Source organism: Schistocerca serialis, chromosome 7, assembly GCF_023864345.2.
Source record: "Schistocerca serialis cubense isolate TAMUIC-IGC-003099 chromosome 7, iqSchSeri2.2, whole genome shotgun sequence".
Classification (NCBI taxonomy): Eukaryota; Metazoa; Arthropoda; class Insecta; order Orthoptera; family Acrididae; genus Schistocerca; species Schistocerca serialis.
In genome coordinates this window covers 461,053,839-461,081,530 of record NC_064644.1, presented here as the reverse complement: position 1 = coordinate 461,081,530, position 27,692 = coordinate 461,053,839, and positions in this window count along the sequence as shown.

Here is a 27,692-nt window from a genome sequence, read left to right as displayed (position 1 = left end):
TGGATATACACTGTACTAGTGCCAACATTGTGCATGCTCTGTTGCCTGTGTCTATGTGCCTGTGGTTCTGTCAGTGTGATCATGTGAAGTATCTGACCCCAGGAATGTGTCAATAAAGTTTCCCCTTCCTGGGACAATGAATTCACGGTGTTCTTATTTCAATTTCCAGGAGTGTAGAAAAGTGTAATGTGCTGTGAATACATAGAAAGAAAGATCCTTTATCATTTAGCTACAGTATAGCAGGTCAGTAACTAGAAGCAGTTAATTCTATAAATTGTCTGGGAGTAGGCATTAGGAGTGATTTAAAATGGAATGACCATATAAAATCAACCGTCGGTAAAGCAGATGCCAGACTGAGATTCATTGGAAGAATCCTAAGGAAATGCAGTCCGAAAACAAAGGAAATAGGTTACAGTACACTTGTTCGCCCACCGGTGTGGCATCCGTACCAGATAGGGTTGATAGAAGAGATAGAGAAGATCCAACGAAGAACAGCGCTGTTCGTTACAGGATCATTTAGTAATCGCGAAAGCGTTACGGAGATGATAAATAAACTCCAGTGGAAGACTCTGCAAAAGAGACGCTCAGTAGCTCGGTACGGGCTTTTGTTGAAATTTCGAGAACATACCTTCACCGAGGAGTCAAGCAGTATATTGCTCCCTCCTACGTATATCTCGCGAAGAAACCACGAGGATAAAATCAGAGAGATTAGAGCCCACACAGAGGCATACCGACGATCTTTCTTTCCACGAACAACTCGAGACTGGAATAGAAGGGGGAACCGATAGAGGTACTCAAAGTACCCTCCGCCACACGCCGTCAGGTGGCTTGCGGAGTATGGATGTAGATGTAGATGGTGAGGGAAGCCTTCAGGAGGTAACTTAAGCTGACGGCTGGTAGTTGTGAGGAAACTCTGACGGCATAATGGTATATCACGATCATCCTGCGTCTTCACAATATCGTGGTGCCATTTTTCAACGCGACAAACTTCGACCACCCGTCGCACGTGTCGCTATCAACGCTGTACACGGCGTAAAGGTACTCCCGTGGCCGGGAAGATCGCCAGATCTTTCTCCAATACGACTTGTGTGGGACTAGCTCGGACCACAGCCAGTATCCAGGATGTCAAGGACCAGTTGCGAGAGGTGCAAGCCAACTTCCCTCAGGAGAGAATACAATTTTTTATAACAGCCTTTCCAACCGAATCAGTGAATTCATCGGGGCGAGAGAGCGTTCGACGTAATGTTGATAAGTGGGCGCGTACTGCCAAGTTGTTTGTAAATTTTACTCAAGATTGTCATCACCGAAATGACATCACATACTCTCAAACATTAAGTTCCATTTCGTATCCTTGACCCACCTCGAGCAGGGGAATAACATTTGACAAAATTGTTACACTGAGGTTTCACCTCAAAATTTCAGTTCTAACGCCATCAAAAGTAAAAACTACCACTGACGTGCCAAAGAAAGTGGTATAGTAATGCGTATTCAAATACAGAGATAAGTAAACAGACAGAATACGGCGCTGCGGTCGGCAGCGCCTGTATAAGACAACAACTGTCTGATGCAGATGGTATATATGTTACTGCTACTACAATGACAGGTTATGAAGATTTAAGTGAGTTTGAACATCGTGTTACGCTCGGCGTATGAGCGATGGGATACAGCGCCTCCGAAGTAGCTATGAAGTGGGGATTTTCCTGTACGACCATTTCACGAGTGTGCAGTGAATATCAGTAATCCGCTAAAACATCAAATCTCCGACATCACTGCGGCCGCAAAAAGATCTTGCAGGAACGGGACCAACGACGACTGAACAGAAACGTTCCACGTGACACAAGTGCAACCCTTGTTGCAGATTTCGATGCTGGGCCATCACCAAGTGTCAGCCTGCGAGCTATTCAACGAAACATCATTGATATGGATTTTCGGAGCCTTGATGACTGCACAACACAAAGCTTTACGCCTCTCCCGGACCCGTCAACACCGACATTGGACTGTTGATGACTGTAAACATGTCACGTGGTTGGACGCCTTTCGTTTCAAATTGTATCGAGTGGATGGACGTGTACGGATATGAAGACAGCCTCATGAATCCATGGACCCTGCATGTCAAAAGGGGACTGTTCGTGCTGTAGGAGGCTCTGTAATGGTGTGGGGGGTGTGCAGTTGGAGTGATACGTGACCCCTGATACGTCTAGATGCGGTTCTGACAGGTGACACGTACGTAAGCATCCTGTCTGATCACCTGCATCCATTCAGGTCCAGTGTGCATTCCGACGGACTTGGGAAATTCCAGCATGACAATGCGACCCTCCAGACGTCTAGAATTGCTACAGAGTGGCTCCAGGAACACTCATCTGAGTTCAAACACTTCCGCTGGCCGACAAACTCCCCAGAGATGAATATTATTGAGCATATCTGGGGTGCTTTGCAACGTGCTGTTCAGAAGAGATCTGCACCCGCTCGCACTCTGACGGATTTATGGAGAGCCCTGCAGGATTCATGGTATCAGTTCCCTCCAGCACTACTTCAGACATCAGTCGACTCCATGCCACGACGTGTTGCGGCACTTCTGCATGCTCGCGGGCGCCCAGGTGTACCAGTTTCTTTGGCTCTTCTGTGCGGTAAGAGACCTCGTATCAGTGAGCATTCACGTTATTTTCATTTGCGAAATACATCGAAAGTCATTATTCTCTAACGATGTTTGTGATACCGAGAGTAATGCATATTATAATCCCATTAAAATTTCTCTACTGTAAGACGACCATAGTCGTTCTGGTGCACCAACCTTGACAGGTCTTTAAAACAAACAAAAAACCAGTCTTGGTTACTTTATTTAATCTTCACATGTTACGCGTTCAGCCTGTTCTAGGCATCATCAGACAATCTGGGACAGCTACAAACTGATGTACGTAAAAAATTGCTATTAAAGGCAATAATAAATGAATAAATTAAAATTACCCAGAGGAAGACATACATCGATTGGACAATGGAGCGCAGAGCCACAGTAGTATTTCAGGTGCTAGTGAAAGATATAAATTTCAACTCATAAAATAGTGCACCATAACTGAGATTACCGATAAAAATTCTTGCTAATCGTCACTGTCAGTGCTTTATTATATCTTCTAGAAGCAACACGAAAAGAAGGTAATGATAATAGGTAAAGAAAGCTAGTAAAGCATGCAATGGGTACCTCACGCAAATAGGCATATTCACTGAGCAAAAAAACACACAAGCGCAAAATACACCCATATAATGGCTACGCTAATATACCTTTGGCAAATGAGACGGCACTAATATGAATAAAATAACAGCTAAATTTTTAGTAAAAATATGAAACAATGATGCCGGAAGCAACGCTAACCCTGAAAATTAAGTTAACGATGATAGCTTACCCAAGAACACAAATATGGTCTGTTTACAATATTGTCAGCACGTGCTATCATGCCGGCAGCTAGACTGCCAAGGTTCCATGGAGCAGAACGAGAAAAGGTTCACAAAACGCGGCTCTAAAACTTAACTAACTGATGGGTGGGGCCTAAATAAAATAGTCAATTAGTAACACGGGTCCCAGTCATCATTTAAAGACACACATCATAATATCAATTAATATTTGATGTTTCGAAAGGACTTACTCATTTATTAGACTTTGATATTTGAAAAAGATATGCCTAGAAATCCAATAAATTCAGTTTCTAGCCTTTGTTGGCCACATAAAGCATTTTAAAGTTTTATGACTCTGGGTCCGATGGGCAGAAGATGTGAGATGCTGGGGAAAGTGGGAAAATTTTTTCATGGGGCCTTTTTTTTGTCTGTAGATGATCGCTAAGCCTGTGAGTTAACGAGCATTGCACTCTCATTTAAATATGGGCCGAAACAGTCAGCCTACAGGAATTGTGAAACGAACGCTTCCGTCCAGGACCGTCTGCCACAAAGGGCGCAGATTCACCACGAGATGGGGAAATTCACAGGCGTGTATTGTCCATTGAGGCCTAAGTGCTGTAGTGTGCGACTGAGACAGACGAGAACCTACGACATAGGGAAACCCAGTAGAATCCGTTTGTAGCAGTGTTAAATATGGCACTTAAGATCGGCCATAAGAGAAACATTTATGAAAACTATTTAATTCTGTAGTAATGCAGGGAATAAAGCCACAGTAATTTGAATCTGCCATCCTCCATAAATTTTCATGGTAATCCCAATAAAACTTGAATATTGATGATATCTATAATTGCTTAAGATTTACTGTTAAAGTGAAATTAACAAGTTTTGCAACATTTCATATAGAACTGCATCATTAAAATGACAACGGTTGTTAATATCAACTCTGTAACTTTATTTGTTTAAAAGATATAGTAAATTTAAATTATCAATATTTTCAGTTAAGCATCAGATCACCATTTCCTCCACACAAAACACATTGAACGATGACAGCATGACACATTATTGAGTCATTAGGTAATAGATAATTTGTTGTAAAGTTTGGTGCATAATAGTTACTTCTGTTCTTTATTTATTTATCAGAAAGCACAATGGTGAGAGGCTGCTAGCCATGACATTCAAAGCTAAGAAAGAAATTGTATTGATTTTATGTAAAAAAATTGAACGTTTATTATGCAGTGGATATTATTGTTTAGAACGTGAAAGTGGTCAAGCTTTGATTATTTAAATATGTTAAAATGTAAAGTAATGTAGAATAAGCTGTAGCCAATCAGACGGACGGCTTCAGGAAAGGGAACTGCCCTGGTCAGCTGAGTGACGATGTTCGGCGCGCGGGAAAACGCGGCCGGAGACGGGCAGAGAGGGACAGTGCTGGTGGAGACACCACAATATTGTCAGCACGTGCTGTCATGCCGGCAGCTAGACTGCCAAGGTTCCATGGAGCAGAACGAGAAAAGGTTCACAAAACGCGGCTCTAAAACTTAACACCTTTTCTGCCAAGGCAAAGGTCCCGAGTTCGAGTCTCAGTCCGGCACACAGTGTTAATCCGCCAGGAAGTTTCATTCTGTGCACCTAATTTTGTAGACCCGTGATTTAGAGAGCAAATTTTTGACAAGTTGCTGGTGCAGACGCGAAAGCGGACAATTCGACTGGAGACATCAGAGGGCACAGTTCGGATTGAGACGCGAAGGCGGACAGTCTGTCTTTAGGCACCTAGAAAGTGAAACGACTTACAAAATTTCGCGTTGTGTGGTATCTAGGGACGTAGTCGCTGAGCGGTAAGCAGTCGCGCGCCTGGTGTGAACTCTAACTTCTCGCGTAGATAACTTGTATTTCGCGATGAGATTGTGAACGATCGAACTGTGTCAAATGGATATGCGCTCGAGTGTGATAGTAACTCTAAATATGACCACTTTCGCTAGTAATTTGCTTTCTGACTAAACATTATTCAAACCAAATCGCAACTGTGTGGTCTACGTCATTTATGGGTCGTTAATTTAGTTCCCGATATTATTATTACTGTTACTATATGTTATGTCAACTTTGTATTCGCAAACATGTTATCAGCCAGACAATTTAACCAAAGTGTCCAAGTGTCTAATTTGGGGCGTGTAATGCGAAAAAAATGGTTCAAATGGCTCGAAGCACTTTGGGACTTAAGATCTGAGATCATCAGTCCCCTACTTGAACCTAACTAACCTAAGGACATCACACATATTCATGCCCGAGGCAGGATTCGAGCCTGCGACCGTAACAGCAGCGTGGTCCCGGACTCAAGCGAATAGAACCGCTCGGCCACAGCGGCCGACGTGTAATGCGACACGTGCGGTTCAGCCCCTAGACGAGTTTGAGCCAAGGCACTTCGACGAAGAGGAACCGCATGTAAGCCCGAACATCTTTGGGATGTTAGCTCGCAAACCTAACAGCGAAATCTCTCTGTGTTAGCCCGATTTACTCGGCGGAACATTCTGTGCACCTAGAATGAGATTTTCACTCTACAGGGAGTGTGCACTGATATGAAACTTCTTGGCAGATTGAAACTTTGTGCCGGACCGAAACTCGAAATCCGGTCCTTTGCCTTTCGCGGGCAAGTGCTCTGCCAAGGCAAAGGTCCCGAGTTCGAGTCTCAGTCCGGCACACAGTGTTAATCCGCCAGGAAGTTTCATTCTGTGCACATAATTTTGCAGACCCGTGATTTAGAGAGCAAATTTTTGACAAGTTGATTGTTACGAGGGAACTCTTGGAGAAAACAACTTTAACATTAGTATGCCGAAATAGCTAAACAAAGATGTACGAAAACGACGTAAGACATGGAATAGTCACACGTGTGCTTACGGACAACGCGGTTGTAAGCAAGGAATTAATAGTGGAGACTATAGCGTTTTTTCGTTCATCATATAAACGGTTCACCAGCGAAGGGTCGTGACCATTTTTATGTGCTACAGAGCGCACAGTGTCTATTTCTTCATTGATATCGCCGTCAGAGAGAGGGAGTTCACACATCTACAAGGAATTAGATAATCTGGGCCTTGTAGCACATAAAAATACTTACAGCACTTCGCCGGTGAACCGTTTATGTACAAACAAACACCGTTCGAACAGGATGTGAAGGGCCAACGTCGTCAGCACTAAGGCGTCATCGGATGCAGAGACGGAGATGCATGTGGTCAACACACGACTCTCCCGGCGGTTGTCAGTTTTCATGACGGGTGCCGCCACTTCTGAATCAAGGAGTTCTTCAGTTGGGCTCACATGGGCTGAGTGCATCCCACTTGTCAGACCTGATCGGTGACCCATCCAAGTGCTAGCCAAGTCCGACAGCGCTTGACTTCGATGATCTGACGGGAACCGGTGTTACCACAGCGGTTAGTCAGTTGGCGAACCGTTTGTGTGATGAACGAAGAAACAGTGTAGTCTCCATTATTAATCCCTCGCTTACATCCATGGTGTGCGAAAGCCTATTTAAGCTTAGCCATAGTTAGTTAACTTTTAGCGCGCCACTTTGAGAGCCTTTTCTCAGTTGGGCCCACGGGGGCCTTGACCCTTGCTTGGCAGTCTAGTTGCCGGCATTACAGCGCGTGCTCCCAGTATTATAAAGAGATCATATTTGTGTTCATGGGGTGGTTTCTTCATTGGTAAGTTACCATCGTTACACATACTTCTGGCCGATTCCAACAACGACTCATTGCCTCATTGCTGTTATAGGATACAACGTCTTTTTGTTTACATTTCTGAACTTTAAAGCAAGTTGCAGATCTTTTCATCACTTTGACGTCTTATCAAGATCTGACTGAATACTTAAGCATCTTCTTTCAGATAGCACTTCATTATAGATAACTGCATCATCTGCAAAAAGTTTGCAATTACTATTAATATTAAATGTAGGATCATTAGTATACACCATGAACAGCAATTGTCTCACACACTTCCTTCAGGAACAACTGAAATTACTTCTACATCTGACGATGACTCTCCATCCAAGAAAATACGCTGCGTCCTCCCTACCAAAAAGTGCTCAGTCCGGCCACAAATTTCACCTGATACCTCATATGGTCGTACTTTTGACGATTATAATCATAATACTCGGTCAAATGCTTATCGGAAATCCAGAAATACTGCATCTACCTGACTGCTTCGATCGAAAGCTTTCAGTACGTCATGTGAGAAAAGTGCAAATTGGGTTTCACATGATCGATGTTTGCGGAATGCATGCTGGTTGATATTGAGGAGGTCATTCCGTTCACGATATGTCATTATGTTTCAGCTCAAAATACTTACTAAGATTCTATAACAAATCGATCTCACGGATACTGAATGGTAGTTTTCTGGATCATTTATACTTCCTTTGTGGTAGACGGGTGTGACGTGTGAATTTTTCCTACAACGGGGTACGGTTTTTATTCCGGAGATCTACGATAGATTATAGTTAGAAAAGGGGTTAACGTAGCAGAAAATTCAGTGCAGAATCTGACAGGGTTTCCATCGGGCCATGGAGCTTTGTTCGCTTTTAATTATTTCAGCTGTTTCTCAACATCACTGACATTAATACTTCTTTCATTCACCTTTTCAGTGGTACGAGGATTAAATAGGGGCTATTCTCCTGGGTATTCCTTTGTAAAGAAACATCACAATGGCAATAAATGATTTACAAAGTACTCGTATATGACAATCACAACCAATATGCGTCTACTTAGCAAGTCAGAACATCTGAATTGTTACAGGCACATGTTGAATGCGATTGTCACCTGCGGCTACTTCGTTGCTATGATCAGGCACTTTTAGTGCAGCCCCAGTTGGTCAGGCATGAGAAGCTGCTTCGAAACTAGTCGACAAACATATGTACTGCCCCTGTGACAGATGTGCTAATAAATGCTGTATGAAAAGTAATTCTATTTTATTTAACGACATTTTCGGTATTACTAAGTGACACAAGAGTTTCATATATATTTTCTATTCCATTATAGCCTGGTGTGTAGCACTACAAACTTTCGCCACAATATTGCCTATTTGTTATTTAATTTACATTGTTCATAAAACTCGCCAAAAAGTTTTTTTGTGGGTATAGCCTCCCTCAGGACACTGTAACCCGCTCTGGCAACTACTCGTTTGAATTGTAGTTAGCGATCATCTACCTCATTCAGCGCTGTTTTTGTGATTCTATGTTCCTTTTACATTGAGTTCAGGCACAATGTTTCGGTACCATTTGTTTGTTTGTGACGTTTCAACTCATTTTCTTAAAGTTTACGTATTATGTACTTTAATGTCTAAGGCATTCCGATACGGCAGTGGGCTCAATCTCTGCCGTAGGCGACGTTTTTCTGTATGCCGTAGTCAAGTGGAGCATGTACCGAAATTTCGTTATATACCGATGTCTACACTGTATAAGATTTCAGTAGTACAATTTCCACTATTAGCTGTAATAATTTATTACCAATTTGGAGACAAGTCAACGGTTACTCTACAGGGCATATTTTCAGCTTCCTCTGTAGTTACACAACATTCTTACACCGAATGAATATCTTACTGGAATGTATGTAAAGTTGTATGTATATTATTAATATTTCTTTTATTTGTTCTTCTGTTGATTTTCGGGTCAAATTTGCCTGCTGTAGTACCTATCTTTGCCGGGCTCTTTCGTCTCTCTCCTCCTCGATCGCACTTATAATTTCTATACCCACCTTCTCCTCTATCTCTTCTTCGATGGTACTTACAATTTGTAGCCTCTACGGGAATCCCTTAATCTCCATTCTTTGTAGGAGTTCGTTCTATTTTCTTCTGTTAGTTGTGCTCTAATATCTTGATTCCTTTGAGTTGTGCGACTTTTAACTGCACTCAGGACTGCCGTTTCTTGTCCTGAAGATGGCTTTTTTGCTTTTTGGTAATCTACCATGTCTCGTTTCCATGGAGCAGTGCGGGAACTGTAACAGCGTTGTAGAATGTAATCTGAGTATCTTTTCCAGTTTAGTTCTTAAGATGTCTATTAATTGTCTTACGCAACTCAGTGAATTTACTAAGATTAATTTCTATATCTTCGCTGTAGTCATATCTCATCTCACATCCTAGATGGCGGAAGTGGTTGACTTTTTTAAAATCTTCTGATCATTCACTATTTTGGTTCTGATGTGTTCTTCCTCTATGCAGGCTATTATCTTAGCCTTTTTTTCTGTGGAGATCACCAGGTCAAATTTCACACTTATTTGTTTCAAGAAGTAACTTCCGTTTCTGAAGGTTCTCTACTTTATCTGCTAATATCGCTGCAGTGTCAGCATATAGCGAGTTATTTAGAAGACGCAAACAATTTTTCCCCGATGACATGACGCGTTGTTATCCATAAAAATTCCCTCATCGTTTGGAGACATGAAGTACATGAATTGCTGCAAATGCTCTCCGAGGAGCCAAACATAACCATTTTTAGTCAATGATCGGTTCAGTTAGACAATGTCTTGTTGGCAAGCTTCGTGGAGTCTCCGCCGCTCTCTCACCAACTGAAGGTGGGACTCATCTGACCAGGCCAAGGTTTTCCAGTCGTTCAGGGTCCACCCGATATGGTCACGAATCCAGGAGAGGCGCTGCAGGCTATTTATGTTGTTAACAAAGGCACTCGCGTAGCTCTTCCGCCGCCATAGCCCGTTAACGCCATTTTTCGCCCCACTTTTCTTACGCATATGTTCGTCGTACGTCCCATTTCTTCTTATTCGTATAAACGTAAGTAAAATGTTATTAGAACCAAGGGGTACTAATTGCCTCATTGAATCATTATTTCGGCTTTTAACAAGACACATACAGAAACTAAAGATAATTTATCTTCCATCCTTTAATAAAAAATGCGTTTAAATAAAGTTCTTTTTCATTCTAATTCAGTTAGGCGTTAGTGTGGTTGTTGATCGGGGGGTGGGGGAGGGGGGGAGGGGGGGAGGGGGTTGTAGCCAATATCTGATTGCACTCAGGATTAATAGTCGTGGGAAGGTTGGAAACAGTTGGTCTATATCTAACTAACATTCCGCTTTCGAAGTCTCTTAATTGCCGTCGTGCGGCCATAATCACGTTGGAAACAGTTTCACATGAACCACCTGTGTACAAATGACAGCTCCGCCAATATACTGCCCTTTTATACTTTGTGTACGCGATTCTACCGCCGTCGTGCATATCTTTATCCAACGGCTTTTGTCAAAGTGTTTATGTAACCTCTGTGTATCCTTCACAGCTTTCGTCCGGTATGAAACATTATATCTGCATGAAATTGAAAACTATCATTGCGGAAGTAACGGTTGATGAGCAGTGGTTTACGGTGGGACTTAGGTGTTCAGGCGCGTCTGATAATTAGTGGAAATTTAATTATTTGGTCTGGGTTACGCAGAACAGTTTTTAGTAGTGGTGGAGATTGGAGATGTTTCGAAGTTTTGACGGACAGCGTATAGTGACGGAGAACGCAGTAATTCATGTGGAGGGATGAGAAGAACTCCATTTTGGAAAGAGATTGCTTCACTTATTTTTCCAATAACGTACCAATATTTCGAAAAGAATCTGTTGTCCAAAAGTCGACGCAGAAGAGAATTTCTCAAGAGTTGAAGAGCACTGAAGAAAAGAAAAATTACTAGTTATCATAACGTTAAAAAATTGAGGCCCACATCCACATCCCCAAAGCAGTTTTTACAGGTATTTTCTTTGTTTCGAGTCGTCATACGTATTAAGTGCAGATTTCCCAGACGAAAACATACGAATATTGAATGAATAACATGACAGCTGCTTGTGATAATATGCTTCGTTGGTTGAAATATTAAGAAGTGAAAGATTTCTTCTTCTGTAATTTATTTTACGTCGTTACATGTTGTCTCTGCTTAATCAAAGTTTGCATCTGAGCTGTATCTTTCTCGTTGTTTGTCTGTAAATCTAGTTTTCAACAGTCAGCTCCAAAATTCAAATAATGGTTCAAATGGCTCTAAGCACTATGCGACTTAACATCTGAGGTCATCAGTCCCATAGACTTAGAACTACTTAAACCTAACTAATCGAAGGACATCACACACGTCAATGCCTGAGGCAGGATACGAACCTGCGACCGTAGCAGCCACGTGGTTGCGGACTGAAGCGCCTACAACCGCTCGAAACTCCAAAATTGTCAAGTACTGAACACGTGTCAGCTCTGGAGTACCCAAAATTTATACTGTAGTTAGCCACAAAGATCTGTCGAAATTGTTCGTATGACACAGGTGAGCCGTGGCGGCTCATATCGATAGTGCCACTCTGGTGGTTTATCTTGCCTGCCAGGGCCAGGGCGGTAAGCAGCGCCCTCTGGGGTCTACGCGAGGAGTAACGAGGCGAGGTCCTGTGGGGGTGTGTGCTCCGGGACGTGGTGGAAGACGGTTGTCGGGTTGACGCAGCGAGTGTGGGACCGGACCTATGGCATGGAGATATACAAGTTGGCTCTGAACGGAAGGCGCCGTAGCAAGTAGCGGGAAGCGGGCGTCCTGTAATTTGTGTGAAGGAGTAACGATTTTTGCATTGGATGTCCCAGTGGTTCCCGAGAGTTGTGGTGGCTGCTTTCGGAGAAGAGAATTGGTAAGAGCTTGAGTCTACGCTCTTTTCCGTACGATGTTGCTGCCTGCCGTTATAAACGGGTGAAAATCAGGCGCTTGTATTGACTTTACGGGAACTGGCGATGTAACATTACATTTGTGATTGAGTCTCACTTGTACTGTGACAATTTGGAGGCGAAAACTGTGGTGGTTTCATTAGATCTGGTTCTTTGCTGTGCAACTAAGGGAGTCAGTTATTTGGGGTAACTGAGGGAGCACCATTATGTTGGTCTAAGTGATACGTTCTCCACGTTTTGTCTATGGCTTTGCGAATCGAAATCGTGGGGGAGTACACGTGTGAGTAATTTGCTATTGTATTGATGGTTATGTTGTAAAGACTGTTCTCTGGTGTGTTAAATCACGCGCTGATTTGTAGCCAATCCAAGCAGAAGTTACCATAGCTACTTGCTTATGTGCTACTGTCCTTATGAGTGGCGTTGTTTGTCTTTTGATTGTGGGTGTGGTCACGTTCAAAAAAAATTACGGCTACTATTCATAAGGGTTGTCCAGTAAGGAAATTGCTTAAGCCTCTATCATATGCTGGTCTGTTTGCCTATCACATTGGCTTTCAATGCAGTAACTGAAGGAATGTGTATGGTGGTTCAAGATTGTAGGCTGACTAATATTTGAACTGGTGGTGAGGTTAAGGGCGAGATCAGCATCCCGCAAACCCACACGCTGCGCGTGGTTAAATGCTCCTCTTTTGGGGAGCCGGCTCTCTGTTCCTGGATTTTGTAAGGATACGTGCTAAATTGCGGGGTGTCGGTGCCGTCCTAGGGCTAGACTTGTGATGTATGTTATGTTGAAAGGGAATTAACTGTACCAAACTTAAGAGAGCTTTTAGTTTCTTTTAGGTCTGTACATGGAATGATGTTGTCGATTGCGGCAATAACTTCCTGTGTGAGGAGATCCTCTGAGGGACTTGTATTGTACTGTTGCAGTGCAGTCCATCAGAAACGCGCTGCTTAAAACTTGGGACTGCAGCTCTCTGATGTTATATATTACTGTTTAATCTTAAATGTCTTGGATGTAATATGGTTGTTGAGGATTATGTAATTAATTTTGATCGCTGGTTCCTTAAAGGAAGTATTTCGTTTTACAATATGTGCTCGGTCAGAGTTTATTTAAATATGATTTTAAATCATCATTCAAATTTTCTAGTCTTGCTTTCTTAAAAGGCTTTCAGTTAAATGATTGCTATTTGCCTGTTTAAATGTTTGAGTGACTTAAGGGAAAATAATATTATTTTGTAATTTGTACTGATTTTTCCTTTTGGGTAGTACCTTACTTATGTGTTCAATAAATGAGTGTCTAGTCAATGGTGATGCCTTGTTCTATTGCTAGCCTACCCCTTCCACTCCACAGCCTGTTGAGCTGCTTTGTCGAAATTGTGTTCAGAACACCCCTGACCTGACGCCTCAACAGGGTTTGGAGGATTTTTTTCAGAATATACAAGTGTAATTTTCGGATATTAAATTCTTCTCATGAATTCTAATGTGATCTTGGGCGCCTCTGTGACTATATACGTTAATGCACTTAAGACACGGTTGCTCCTTAACGTTTGTTTGGCCTTGTGTTATATTGCTTTCCCTGTAGGAACCAATACCTTTTAAGAGGTCTGTTGGTGATGACATGCATTGCCAAGACTGCTAGTTGACATAACTCAACATCCTTACTTATCCATCGCTGTTAACACGCACCTTATAGACATAGAAAAAATCGTGATTTGCAATTTCGTTCTGACTTTTAAGTCCAGTCTAGTGAATTTTTTTTTGTATCATAGGAAGCCATTAGATGGAATTTCTTCATTAATCTACTCCTTTCTATAAATAAAATATTGTTAAAATATCTCAATCGTAAGCCTTACAGATGTCACGTGTAACGTGACTCAGGATCCGTAATCTTTTTGAGGAATCAGAAATAATAACCAACACTTTTCTTTTACTTGTATTCTGCACAGAACTGGAATGTTCGTGACTAGCAGAGGTGCACAAATTCTCCGCCAGTCTGCCTGCCCCTATCTCTTCCGCAACCAGTAAAGCAGCTGAACCTGCCGCAACGGAGACAGTGGTTAGCGCAGGACAGCTCGGGTTTCCGCAAGCGTGGCAAGGTTTACGGGACCCGTTCAGCCTGCTGCCTCTGACAACATACTGTGTTATCAGTTCAGCGTGACTAGCGAGATCTGTGTTTTCGTAGGTAATTTAACTGCAGCTTATTTACCACAACGATGGGAGCTGTAAAATCAACAACTCAACCTTAAAGAAAGGCGGTTGAGGAGAAAATATGAATTGGGGAATGTGTGACAGTCACGAAACAGAGCTCAAGTCCAGCATGGAAAACGTTTTCGTGTGTTTATGAGGAAGCTTGAAATAAATCAGTAGGTGCCTCGCAACGTAAATTTTGTAAAAATGCAGGAAACTCGAGTGTGTTATGAGATGTTTGTAATTTTGAACAGCGGTTACTCACTCCATAATATTTTGAAACGGTGAAGTCCTGACGCTGAAACTTTTGAGGAAATGTGTGCTAAGGACTTGAGGCTATTTGGCAGAATATAGCTCTTCTAAGTTTGGGCAAAGAAATAAGAAAAAAAATATGGCTCAGCCGATATTAAAAACCACATGGTATTTAATGCGAAGAAAGTTTAGTATGAAAGAGAAGCTTCTTCTTTCAGACATATACTTCCTAGATTAACGTAATATGGAAACTAACTTCGTGTTGCTAAAATGAATTTGTGGAATTTAGAATGAACTACACTCCTGGAAATTGAAATAAGAACACCGTGAATTCATTGTCCCAGGAAGGGGAAACTTTATTGACACATTCCTGGGGTCAGATACATCACATGATCACACTAACAGAACCACAGGCACATAGACACAGGCAACAGAGCATGCACAATGTCGGCACTAGTACAGTGTATATCCACCTTTCGCAGCAATGCAGGCTGCTATTCTCCCATGGAGACGATCGTAGAGATGCTGGATGTAGTCCTGTGGAACGGCTTGCCATGCCATTTCCACCTGGCGCCTCAGTTGGACCAGCGTTCGTGCTGGACGTGCAGACCGCGTGAGACGACGCGTCATCCAGTCCCAAACATGCTCAATGGGGGACAGATCCGGAGATCTTGCTGGCCAGGGTAGTTGACTTACACCTTCTAGAGCACGTTGGGTGGCACGGGATACATGCGGACGTGCATTGTCCTGTTGGAACAGCAAGTTCCCTTGCCGGTCTAGGAATGGTAGAACGATGGGTTCGATGACGGTTTGGATGTACCGTGCACTATCCAGTGTCCCCTCGACGATCACCAGTGGTGTACGGCCAGTGTAGGAGATCGCTCCCCACACCATGATGCCGGGTGTTGGCCCTGTGTGCCTCGGTCGTATGCAGTCCTGATTGTGGCGCTCACCTGCACGGCGCCAAACACGCATACGACCATCATTGGCACCAAGGCAGAAGCGACTCTCATCGCTGAAGACGACACGTCTCCATTCGTCCCTCCATTCACGCCTGTCGCGACACCACTGGAGGCGGGCTGCACGATGTTGGGGCGTGAGCGGAAGACGGCCTAACGGTGTGCGGGACCGTAGCTCAGCTTCATGGAGACGGTTGCGAATGGTCCTCGCCGATACCCTAGGAGCAACAGTGTCCCTAATTTGCTGGGAAGTGGCGGTGCGGTCCCCTACGGCACTGCGTAGGATCCTACGGTCTTGGCGTGCATCCGTGCGTCGCTGCGGTCCGGTCCCAGGTCGACGGGCACGTGCACCTTCCGCCGACCACTGGCGACAACATCGATGTACTATGGAGACCTCACGCCCCACGTGTTGAGCAATTCGGCGGTACGTCCACCCGGCCTCCCGCATGCCCACTATACACCCTCGCTCAAAGTCCGTCAACTGCACATACGGTTCACGTCCACGCTGTCGCGGCATGCTACCAGTGTTAAAGACTGCGATGGAGCTCCGTATGCCACGGCAAACGGGCTGACACTGAGGGCGGCGGTGCACAAATGCTGCGCAGCTAGCGCCATTCAACGGCCAACACCGCGGTTCCTGGTGTGTCCGCTGTACCGTGCGTGTGATCATTGCTTGTACAGCCCTCTCGCAGTGTCCGGAGCAAGTATGGTGGGTCTGACACACCGGTGTCAATGTGTTCTTTTTTCCATTTCCAGGAGTGTATTTTGCACTTAGTGAACCCACAATAGAAATACTGGAAAAAGTAATTAAAGCTGGTATAACGAGGGTAACATATTTCTGAAACGCCCTAGGATTACTGAAACTAGACATACAAAACTTCAGTTGGCCTTGCCGTATAAAAGGCCTATTCAGGTTCGTAGGTGCCAAAGATCTCGACTGTCAGAGATGGCTCTCTTACTACAAAAATACTTATTAGTTGTGAGATAATGATTGTTCGAATTGAGAATAGCCAGTATTAGTCGAATGGTGATGAAGCTATAGAGAAAATCTTGATATCGAGATAATTGAATAAGGCCGAAATATGCCAAAAGAACAAAGGTCAAATGAAGTTCACCATTTTGTTGGCTACAGTAACCCTACATGAACATATATTTCATTTCATCTTGTGATACTCGGAGAAAAACAGACTTCTCAAGAACTTCCGAACAATATTCATGACACTACAACAAAAGCGTCCAGCACAGCAGGAAGCCGAGCAGGCAAGCAAGACTCCTGTAGCCTTCTTGGGTTGGGCATAGCTTGGCTTAAATGGGAGTGAAGCAGCCTGCTAACGTGCTACAGTGCTGGCTAACAGGCAAGCATGGGAAGTTAAAGGCGGAATGTGAGCTCATCTCGTGACGGTTAAGAACTGTTGGAAAGCCAGTAACATGAACCAGCAGCATTGTACGATGAAACATGAAAGGGGAAAAATCTCTGAATAGAAAATGGATCTTGATCGTTCTCCTTCAGAATCGAGTGGACCTTGATCGTTTTTCTCAAGTAAATCAAAAGTTGTACACAGATTTTCGATCACCTTGATAGTTAAAAAATAAAATAAAAAATAAACAAACAAAGCTTGCCGCATTAAGAGTACATCCGGTCCTTTCAAAGATGGCATTATAAACTAAATTAAATTTTTTTTGTGGATCTTGGTCTTTATTCCCGTGTACCCTTCTTATACACAACTTATTATGCACACTTTTGTTCGTAATTGTATGTGACAAATACACTGAAACAGATTTGATCTCCTGTATGACAAATGAATGAATAAATAAAAACAGTAGCTGCATAGCATCCTAATATTATTATTGGTTTATCATGAAACTTGGTGCAAGCTTAAGTGTTTTGAAAACGTAAAAATAAAATTCAGAAATACAATGAACTCTTGATGAAGTTTAATATCAGTTTTGCATTGTCTAGGATACTGAGACCATTCCTTTATTCACAGTGCGGTGTTTTTCACTAAGTAAAGTAGGAGCTGTTAGTCCAAAATCTCGTTAATACCCTCAGAACTGCCTACAGGTGACATTTATTAAATTCCAAATTAAGATGCAAAGGAATTATAGACACTGGCTGCGAGTGGGCATTGATTTAAATTGAAAATTTGTTCAGAATCGTGATCTGAATGCGGATCCTATGCTTGTTCGACAGATCCTCTGAGCACTGAGCCATTCGGACACAGTACTCATCATCGCAGTACAGACTGCCTTAGGACGCCTCCCATCAGACACAATCGCAGCCAATGCCTGCAATTACTTCGGATCTTAATTCGTAATGGCTGCTAGGGTCAACATGGTTTCTGTCCTTTCGGGCATGTCCGAAAGATCATACATCAAGTACATAGGGTGGTCCATTGATAGAGACCGGGCCAAATATCTCACGATATAAGCATCAAACGAAAAAACTACAAAGAACGAAACTCGTCTAGCTTGAAGGGGGAAACCAGATGGCACTATGATTGGCCCGCTAGATAGCGCTGCCGTAGGTCAAACGGATATCAACTGGGTTTTTTTGAAAATAGGAACCCCCATGTTTTATTACATATTCGTGTAGTACGCTTTGTGGTAGATGGCGCTGTAATAGTCACAAACGTATAAGTACGTGGTATCACGTAACATTCCGCCAGTGCGGACAGTATTAGCTTCGTGATACATTACCCGTGTTAAAATGGACCGTTTACCAATTGCGGAAAAGGTCGATATCGTGTTGATGTATGGCTATTGTGATCAAAATGCCCAACGGACGTGTGCTATGTATGTTGCTCGGTATCCTGGACGACAACATCCAAGTGTGCGGACCGTTCACTGGATAGTTACGTTACTTAAGGAAACAGGAAGTGTTGAGCCACATGTGAAACGTCAACCACGACCTGCAACAAATGATGATGCCCAAGCAGGTGTTTTAGCTGCTGTCGCGGCTAATCCGTACATCAGTAGCAGACAAATTGGGCGAGAATCGGGGATTTCAAAAACGTCGGTGTTGAGAATGCTACATCAACATCAATTGCACCCGTACCATATTTCTATGCACCAGGAATTGCATGGCGACGACTTTGAACGACGTGTACAGTTCTGACACTTGGCACAAGAGAAATTACGGGGCGATGACTGCGACAAGTGAAACATCAGCGACCTTGGCGGGTTAATGTTTGGTGCGGCATTATGGGAGGGAGAATAATTGGCCCCCATTTTATCGATGGCAATCTAAATGGTGCAATGTATGCTGATTTCCTACGTAATGTTCTACCGATGTTACTACAAGATGTTTCACTGCATGACAGAATGGCGATGTACTTCCAACATGATGGACGTCCGGCACATAGCACGCGTGCGGTTGAAGCGGTATTGAGTAGCATATTTCATGACAGGTGGATTGGTCGTTCACCGCATCTTACGTCCCCGGATTTCTTTCTGTCGGGAAAGTTGAAGGATATTTGCTATCGTGATCCACCGATAACGCCTGACAACAGGCGTCAGCGCATTGTCAATGCATGTGCGAACATGACGGAAGGCGAACCACTCGCTGTTGAGAGGAATGTCGTTACACGTATTGCCAAATGCATTGAGGTTGACGGACATCAGTTTGAGCATTTATTGCATTAATGTGGTATTTACACGTAATCACGCTGTAACAGCATGCGTTCTCAGAAATGATAAGTTCACAAAGGTACATGTATCACAATGGAACAACCGAAATAAAATGTTCAAATGTACCTACGTTCTGTATTTTAATTAAAAAAAAAAACTACCTGTTACCAACTGTTCGTCTAAAATTTTGAGCCGCATGTTTGTGACTATTATAGCGCCATCTATCACAAAGCGAAAAAGGTCGTCCAGGTAAAACATTCATATTTCTTTACGTACTTCACGAATATGTAATAAAAATGGCGGTTCCTATTTAAAAAATGCAGTTGATATCCGTTTGACCTATGGCAGCGCCATCTACCGGGCAAACCAGAGCGCCATCTGGTTTTCCCCTTCAAGCTAGACAAGTTTCGCTCTTTGTAGTTTTTTCGTTTGACGCTTATTTCGTGAGATATTTGGCCCGGTCACGATTAATGGAGCACCCTGTATATATAAATTTAAAAGTGCTGGACCATGCCTTAGAAATGAATGTATCGTTTTTTGTTATGACTGATCAACGCTGAATGACACTTCAAGGCGAGAAGATGGGTGTGCTATAGGTACTATGTGTATACTATACTAAAGGAACTATAAGCGACAAATGAACTGGTATGGGCGTGGGTGTTCAAATACAGAGGTATGTTAACTGGCAGAATAAGGCGCTTCGGTCGGCAACGTGTACTTAAGGTAAGTGTCTGGCGCAGTTGTTAGATCGGTTACTGCTGCTGCAATTACAGGTTACCAAGATTTAAGTGAGTTGGAACGTAACTTAGTGTTATAGTCAGCGAACGAGCAATGGGACACAGCATTTCCAAGGTAGCGATGAAGTGGAGATTTTCCTATACGACCATTTGACGAGTGTACCGTGAATATCAGGAATCCGGTAAAACATCAAATCTCCGACATCGCTGCCGCCGGAAAAAGATCCTGCAACAACGGGACGAACTACGACTGAAGAAAATCGTTCGACGTGACAGAAGTACAACCCTTCCGCAAATTGTTACAGATTTCAATGCTGAGACATCAGCAAGTGTCAGCGTGCGAACCATTCATGAAACTTTATCAATATGAGCTTTCGGAGCCGAAGGCCCACTCTTGTACCCTTGATGAGTGCACGACTCAAAGCTTCACGGCTCACCTGGGCCCGTCAACACCGACATTGAACTGTTGATGACTGGAAACATGTTGCCTAGTCGGGCGAGTCTCGTTTCAAATTGTATCGGGTGGATGGACGAATACAGTATGATGACGTGAGGCGTGTGCAGTTGGAGTGATATGGGACCCCTGATGCGTCTAGATACGACTCTGACAGGTGACACGTACATAAGCATCCTGTATGATCACCTGCATCCATTCATGTCCATTGTGCATTCCGACGGATTTGGGAATTCCAGCAGGACAATGCGACATTCCACACTTCCAGAATTGCCACAGAGTCGCACCAGGAACACTGTTCTGAGTTTAAATACTTCCACTGGCCACCAAACTCCCCAGACGTGTACATTATTGAGCATATCTGGGATACCTTGCAGCGTATGTTTAGTCGAGATCTCCAGCCCGTCGTACTCTTACGGATTTATGGGCAGCCCTGCAGGATTCATGGTTTCAGCTCCCCCATACATTAGTCGAGTCCATGCCACGTTGTGTTGCTGCACTTCTGCCTGCCTGCCGGAGCCCTACACGATATTAGGCAGGTGTACCAGTTTCTTTGGCTCTTCAGTGTGCAATGACAGTGACGCCCTGACAGCCTAATGAATGGCTCTGAGCACTATGTGACTCACCATCTGAGGCCATCAGTCCCCTAGAACTTAGAACTACTTATACCTAACTAACCTAAGGACATTACACACATCCACGCCCGAGGCAGTATTCGAACCTGCGACTGAAGCGTCTAGAACCGCTCGGCCACCTCGGTCGGCCCTGACAGCCTAATAAAACAAGAATTCAGTTCTGATTGAAGGTACACTCCCATGTTGTTCTGTTTCTTCGACGATTCAAGAATCACTTCGTTGACATACGCAAGACTTGATAGCATGTTTTGCTTACTTCTTTCTACATTGTACATTTTCACAGGGAACCAAAGAAAACGTAGGTAACTTTTCTGCAGACGTTAGCGTTAAACATGTGCATATTATCTGAAAATTGAAAATGTAACGAGGAAGGATCAGTACCATTAAGCAAACAAGCACTTCACCAGTTGCGGACGCAAGTACAGCAAAATAGGTTTTGTGGTGTCACCGCCAGACACGACACTTGCTAGGTGGTAGCCTTTAAATCGGCCGCGGTCCGTTAGTATACGTCGGACCCGCGTGTGGCCACTGTCAGTGATAGCAGACCGAGCGCCACCACACGGCAGGTCTAGAGAGACTTACTAGCACTCGTCCCAGTTGTACAGCCGACTTTGCTAGCGAAGCTACACTGACCGATACGCTCTCATTTGCCGAGACGATAGTTAGCATAGCCTTCAGCTACGTCAATTGCTACGACCTAGCAAGGCGCCGTATTCAATTGATAATTAATATTATGAAGCATGTACCGTAACGAGAGATGTTCTACAATTGTGGATTAAAGTTAAGTATATATCAACTACTTACTTTATTTGCAATTCTCAAGATATTGTCCTGTTCCAGACCTCACGCCAGTCAGCGTGTAATTAAACGCGTGCATTTCGGCCTCCTCTAGAAAAACAGTGTTGGCTTTTCGGCCAACACTACAAATTAGCGACTCGGATACAAACGGTCTCCTATATATATAACTCATTTACTTGTCATGGCTTTGCCACAATCTCCAGATGTACTGTCCGAATTTTATCGCTTGCAGAATCAGCAGACGCAGGCCTTATTGGATGCCCTTGGACAGCTCGTCCAGGGTCAACGTGCAATGCAAAACGGTGCGGCAGCCGCCGCTCCACCGCTACCGCAGCCACAACACGCAGTTGCACCACCTTTTCGTCATTTCGATGCGGCACTGGAAAGCTGAACGGAGTGGTCATGCCAATTTGGATTCCATCTCGCCGCCTACAGAATTCAAGGTAACGAGCGGCAGCCGCACTTATTATCATGTGTCGGCGTCCAGACGTACCGTGTGATAGTGAAATTGTTTCCCTGACGCAACGTAGCAACTCTGTCCTACGACGAAATTTTGTCTGCATTAGATGCATATTTCAAGGAATCAGTCAATGTAGTTGCAAAACGGTATACGTTCTTCCGTATAAAACGTACGGCCGGTCAAACTAATCGGGAGTGGGTTGCAACTTTGCAAGGCCTTACAAGGGATTGTGCTTTTGAGTGTGAATGTGGACTCCCTTATTCAGATACTATGGTGCGTGATGCAATTGCACAGAACGTTTCTGATGTTCGTATACGGGAGCAAATTTTGAAACTAGTCAATCCCTCCCTTCAACAAGTGATGGACATATTGGATAGGCAAGACACACTTGACTTTGCTCAGGAATCATTTGCAACTTCGTCAGGCGTGTGTCACGTTAACCGGCCTGCCGGGCGAGCTGCATGGAACGGTAAACAGCCCTCGCGCCCGTCTGCGCATCTGCTGCCATACTCTCCAAAACGTGTGCCGAGCCAGCACGCAAATGCAATGCTGAAATCATGCCCGCGGTGTGCTACTAGACGTACGCGTGAGAATTGCCCGTCACGCCAAGCTATTTGCTTTTTCTGTAATAAAAAAGGACATGTTCAGAGTGTTTGCCAGAAAAAGCTCCGAACGGACACTCACAACGATTCCAGGCCCTTTGCTTCGCGCCGGAATCGAACCAAGAATACTCAAGCTCGTGAACCTGCGCCCATGGACATTCATGTAGTTCAATCCACTCCGCCCAGTGCCACTCATTCTAACAGTGACTGTGTTCGTCCCACAAAACGTGTGCGTCGACATCGACGGAAATCCCGTCAAGTCGCAAGTGCTTCTGTCCCAGTGTCTGTTCACGTTGCACGAGACAGTCGCTCTTGTCGTCAGTAGGACAATAACTTTTTGTAGACTTGGACATTAATGGCAACGTGGTCCCATTCCAGCTCGATACCGGAGCTGCAGTTTCATTGATCAATAAAGACACGTACAGACAACTGGGTACACCTCCGTTGCGTGCCGCAAATGTTAAGTTAAATAGTTATTCCAGTCAGAATATCCCTGTGTTAGGACGGTGCAGCCTTCTTGCAACATACAAGGGACAAACAAAACTTGTGTCATTTTACGTTCTTCGTTCTTCTTCTGCAGTAAACTTGTTTGGTTTAGATTTATTTCAGTTGTTTAACTTGTCTATAGTAAATCAGGTCCTCTCAGTGAACCAGACTGTGCCTTCAGCCAGTGTTTTGCGTCTATGTGAAGAGTTTGCAGACATTTTTGCACCGGGCCTTGGTTGCGCTACGAACTATGAAGCACATTTGGACCTGAAAGTAAACGCGCAACTGCGATTTTTCAGAGCGCGCAATGTTCCCCACGCATTGCGTGATGAGGTCGCAAAAACATTACACGATTTGGAATCACAAGGTGTGATTGAACGTGTGCAGGCTTCTCTCAGGGCATCACCCTTAGTAATTTTGCCAAAACCTTACGGAAAATTGAGACTTTGTGTGGACTTCAAGGCAACAGTGAATCCACAATTAGTGATTGCAACTTTTCCTTTACCCCGCCCGGAAGATCTTTTTGACAAACTGTGCCCGGGTAAATATTTTTCGAAATTGGACCTAGCAGATGCGTACTTGCAACTACCAGTGGACGACGAATCCCAGCGCGCCTTGATGGTTAACACGCATCTTGGTTTGTATCTATCCAAAAGACTGCCATGCGGGTGTGCATCCGCCCCTGCATTGTTTCAGCAATATCTGCAAACTGTTTGTGCGTCGGTCCCTACTGCAGCAAACTATCTGGACGATATTGTGATCTCCGGAAAGACAGAAGAAGAACATTTAACCAACCTCCGAACATTATTTCAGGTCTTGCGCCAAAATGGTCTTCGCTTGCGGAAGGACAAATGTGTGTTTTTTGCTCGTCATTTACAATATCTGGGACATGTAATCAATGCCCAAGGCATACATCCTAGTCCAGAGCACCTCCGTGCCATACAAGACTTGCCTTCGCTGCAGAATTTGAAGCAGCTACAGAGTGTGCTGGGTAAAATAAATTACTACCATCGCTATGTGCGCAATGCCTCTTCCATTTCAGCTCCGCTTCATCGCTTACGCCGTAAAGGTGTTCCGTTCGTCTGGACGACGGAATGCGAACGCGCCTTTCGCCAGTTGAAATCGGCGTTGCTTTCCAATACTTGCCTGACGCCATTCGATCCCCAGAAACCCCTTTTGTTGATGGTAGATGCATCGGATTTCGGGATCGGTGCTGTGCTTGCGCACAAAGATGGATCGCATGATCGCCCTATTGCCTTTGCGTCCAAATTGCTCTCGTCTGCGCAAAGAAATTATTCACAGATAGAGAAAGAAGCCTTGGCTCTCGTATTTGGTGTTACTAAGTTTCATGATTTCTTGTATGGTCGTCACTTTACCATCATCACAGACCACAAACCTTTGACATCGCTTTTTCATCCGAACAAGCCTGTACCTCCACGTACAGCGCAGAAATTCATTCACTGGTCTATTTTCCTCTCGCAGTACCGCTACGATATCTTGTATCGGTCCACTGCTAAGCACAGAAACGCTGATGCGTTGTCCCGTTTGCCTGTTGCTGAGGATAGAGCTTTCGATTCTTCCGAACTTGCTTGCATGTTCATTGATGCGGAAACCGATGACGTGGTCGAATCGTTTCCGATTGATTTTCGTCGTGTAGCTACAGCCACAGTTGCTGACCCTGTCCTTGCTACCGTTTTGCGTTTTTTTGCTACGCAATGGCCCTTGTCGAAAACACGGATCCAGGATCCGTTGGTTCGCCGATTTTTTGCTCACAAGGAGAGACTTTTTGTTCGACGTGGTGTTTTGCTGTTGCATTCTGATAATGATCAGTCCAGGGTCGTGGTCCCGCGTTCGTTACAGTCCTCTGTTTTACGGCTTCTCCACCAAGGACATTGGGGTATAGTGCGAACGAAACAACTTGCTCGTCAGCACTGTACTTGGTTCGGAATCGATGCTGCAATTACGAATAAGTGTTCTTCTTACATGGCGTGTGCCGAACAACACTCCGCACCACCGCGGAAATTCTTTGCGTGGCCGAAAGCCACTTCCCCTTGGCAACGCTTGCATATAGATTTTGCTGGTCCATTTTGGAATGCTCGATGGTTGGTTGTGGTCGATTCTTTCAGTAATTTTTCTTTTGTTGTCCGGATGTCTTCCACGACGTCATCTGCCACCATCCAAGCGTTATCCGCTATCTTTTGCATTGAAGGTCTTCCACAGACTGTTGTTTCCGACAATGGCCCACAATTCATGTCCGCAGAATTTCAGTCATTCTGCAAGGCCAATGGTATTCAACATCTGACATCCGCACCGTTTTCGCCTCAGTCAAACGGTGCCGCTGAACGATTGGTCCGGACTTTCAAGTCATAGATGTTGAAGTTGAAAGAGTTGCATTCTCTGGAGGACGCGTTGTTGCTCTTCTTGTCTTCGTATCGCTCTCAGCCCCGAGACGGTCGCTCGCCGGCTAAGTTGCTCCACGGTCGTCCTCATCGAACCTTGATGTCTTTGCTGCATCCGCCGCATCAGCTTCCTGTGCAGCGGCAGCCACCTGCTTTTGCTCCAGGCGACGTTGTATACTATCGCAACTATCGAGGTTCACGGCGTTGGCTCGCAGGCCGCATTCTTCGCTGCCTCGGCCGCGTTATGTATTTGGTTTTGGGGGCCTCTGGTGAGGTGCATCGGCATATCAATCAGCTGCGCCTCTGTCGTCGCACGGGTTCTGCCGCTCCTCGTCTGCTTTCAGCGACGGTGCCGTCCGGTCAGCGCCCTGGGGACCCATCTACTGGCTCGCCTCATCCCCAGGTGTTACCGACGCTGCCTCCCATTTTGCCCCATGGCGACGCGCCGCCGCCGCCGCCGCCTGTTCTCCCGCTGGCGACGCCCGCAGAGGACGCTTCGCTGCAACCGCCAGGCGCCTCCCTGGGTCACGCGCTGCCGATCGCTTCCCGTGACCTGCTGTCCTCCGACTTGGAACTCTTGCCGGCTCCGGGCCAGATGTCGTCTTCGCCCGTCGGCTGCCCCGACGCGATGGAGGTCGACCCTTGTGCCCCTCCTGTCTCTTTACGGGCGCATACACCGCATGTTGGCGTGCACCCTGGACTAGGTTTTCAGGCGTTTCCTAGCTCCCCTCGGACCGAATGGCCGGGTGCGGGTGGCACAGCCTCGCCTGTTGTTAGGCTCCCCACCTCGTCGCATACGTCAACATGGGGTCCTCCCCACGGCGGGTGGAAGCCTTACACCACAACCGTTCGCCGATTTGCGGGGGAGGAATGTGGTGTCACCGCCAGACACCACACTTGCTAGGTGGTAGCCTTTAAATCGGCCGCGGTCCGTTAGTATACGTCGGACCCGTGTGTGGCCACTGTCAGTGATAGCAGACCGAGCGCCACCACACGGCAGGTCTAGAGAGACTTACTAGCACTCGCCCCAGTTGTACAGCCGACTTTGCTAGCGAAGCTACACTGACCGATACGCTCTCATTTGCCGAGACGATAGTTAGCATAGCCTTCAGCTACGTCAATTGCTACGACCTAGCAAGGCGCCGTATTCAATTGATAATTAATATTATGAAGCATGTACCGTAACGAGAGATGTTCTACAATTGTGGATTAAAGTTAAGTATTATATCAACTACTTACTTTATTTGCAATTCTCAAGATATTGTCCTGTTCCAGACCTCACGCCAGTCAGCGTGTAATTAAACGCGTGCATTTCGGCCTCCTCTAGAAAAACAGTGTTGGCTTTTCGGCCAACACTACAAGTTTTAAATGGATTGCAGAACTGTCATCTTCGCTTCACAAACTTCTCTTCTTGGTTGTTTGAAACGTATAAACAGAAAGAAAGCTTCATTCACGTGGACAAATGCGTTGTATTACTGGATGATATACGCATTTAAGACCAGAAAAAGGTCTGAAAACGCCTTCCTGACACTATGTTATTAGCGCAAGGACTGTAATATTTACTATTTAAAATAACTGTCACGTGCACACGACAGAAAGTATAAACATAAAGCATTCTTAAACGATCTCCGTGTAAACAGTAGTCTGTTAATATTTCGGGGCATCTAACACGGCGGCGCCAGCTTCAGAACAACTTACAGCGCTAAGTCCGTGGCGGCATCTCCCCATATTTTTACCTCTGTTGGTATGATAGGGGCCAAAATTTCGGCATCTTAGTAGGTTTGAACCTGTATAAGCCCTATAAGGCTATGAAAAAGGCTAAAAGTTAGGATACACATTTCTGAATTTATTCTCCACTTGTAGGTAACTTACAGTTGACTTTTTATAACATAATAAATCCAGTACTTGACATAAATGTTAATGCTGCAAATGCATTAACACAAAAGAAATGTTCCCAATTTCGTCCATTATAAAAACTATCAAAAATACAATTAATTAAAGTATATTTTTCCATTATAAGATTACCGATCACTTTGTCTACAAATCACATAAAGACTGTCAG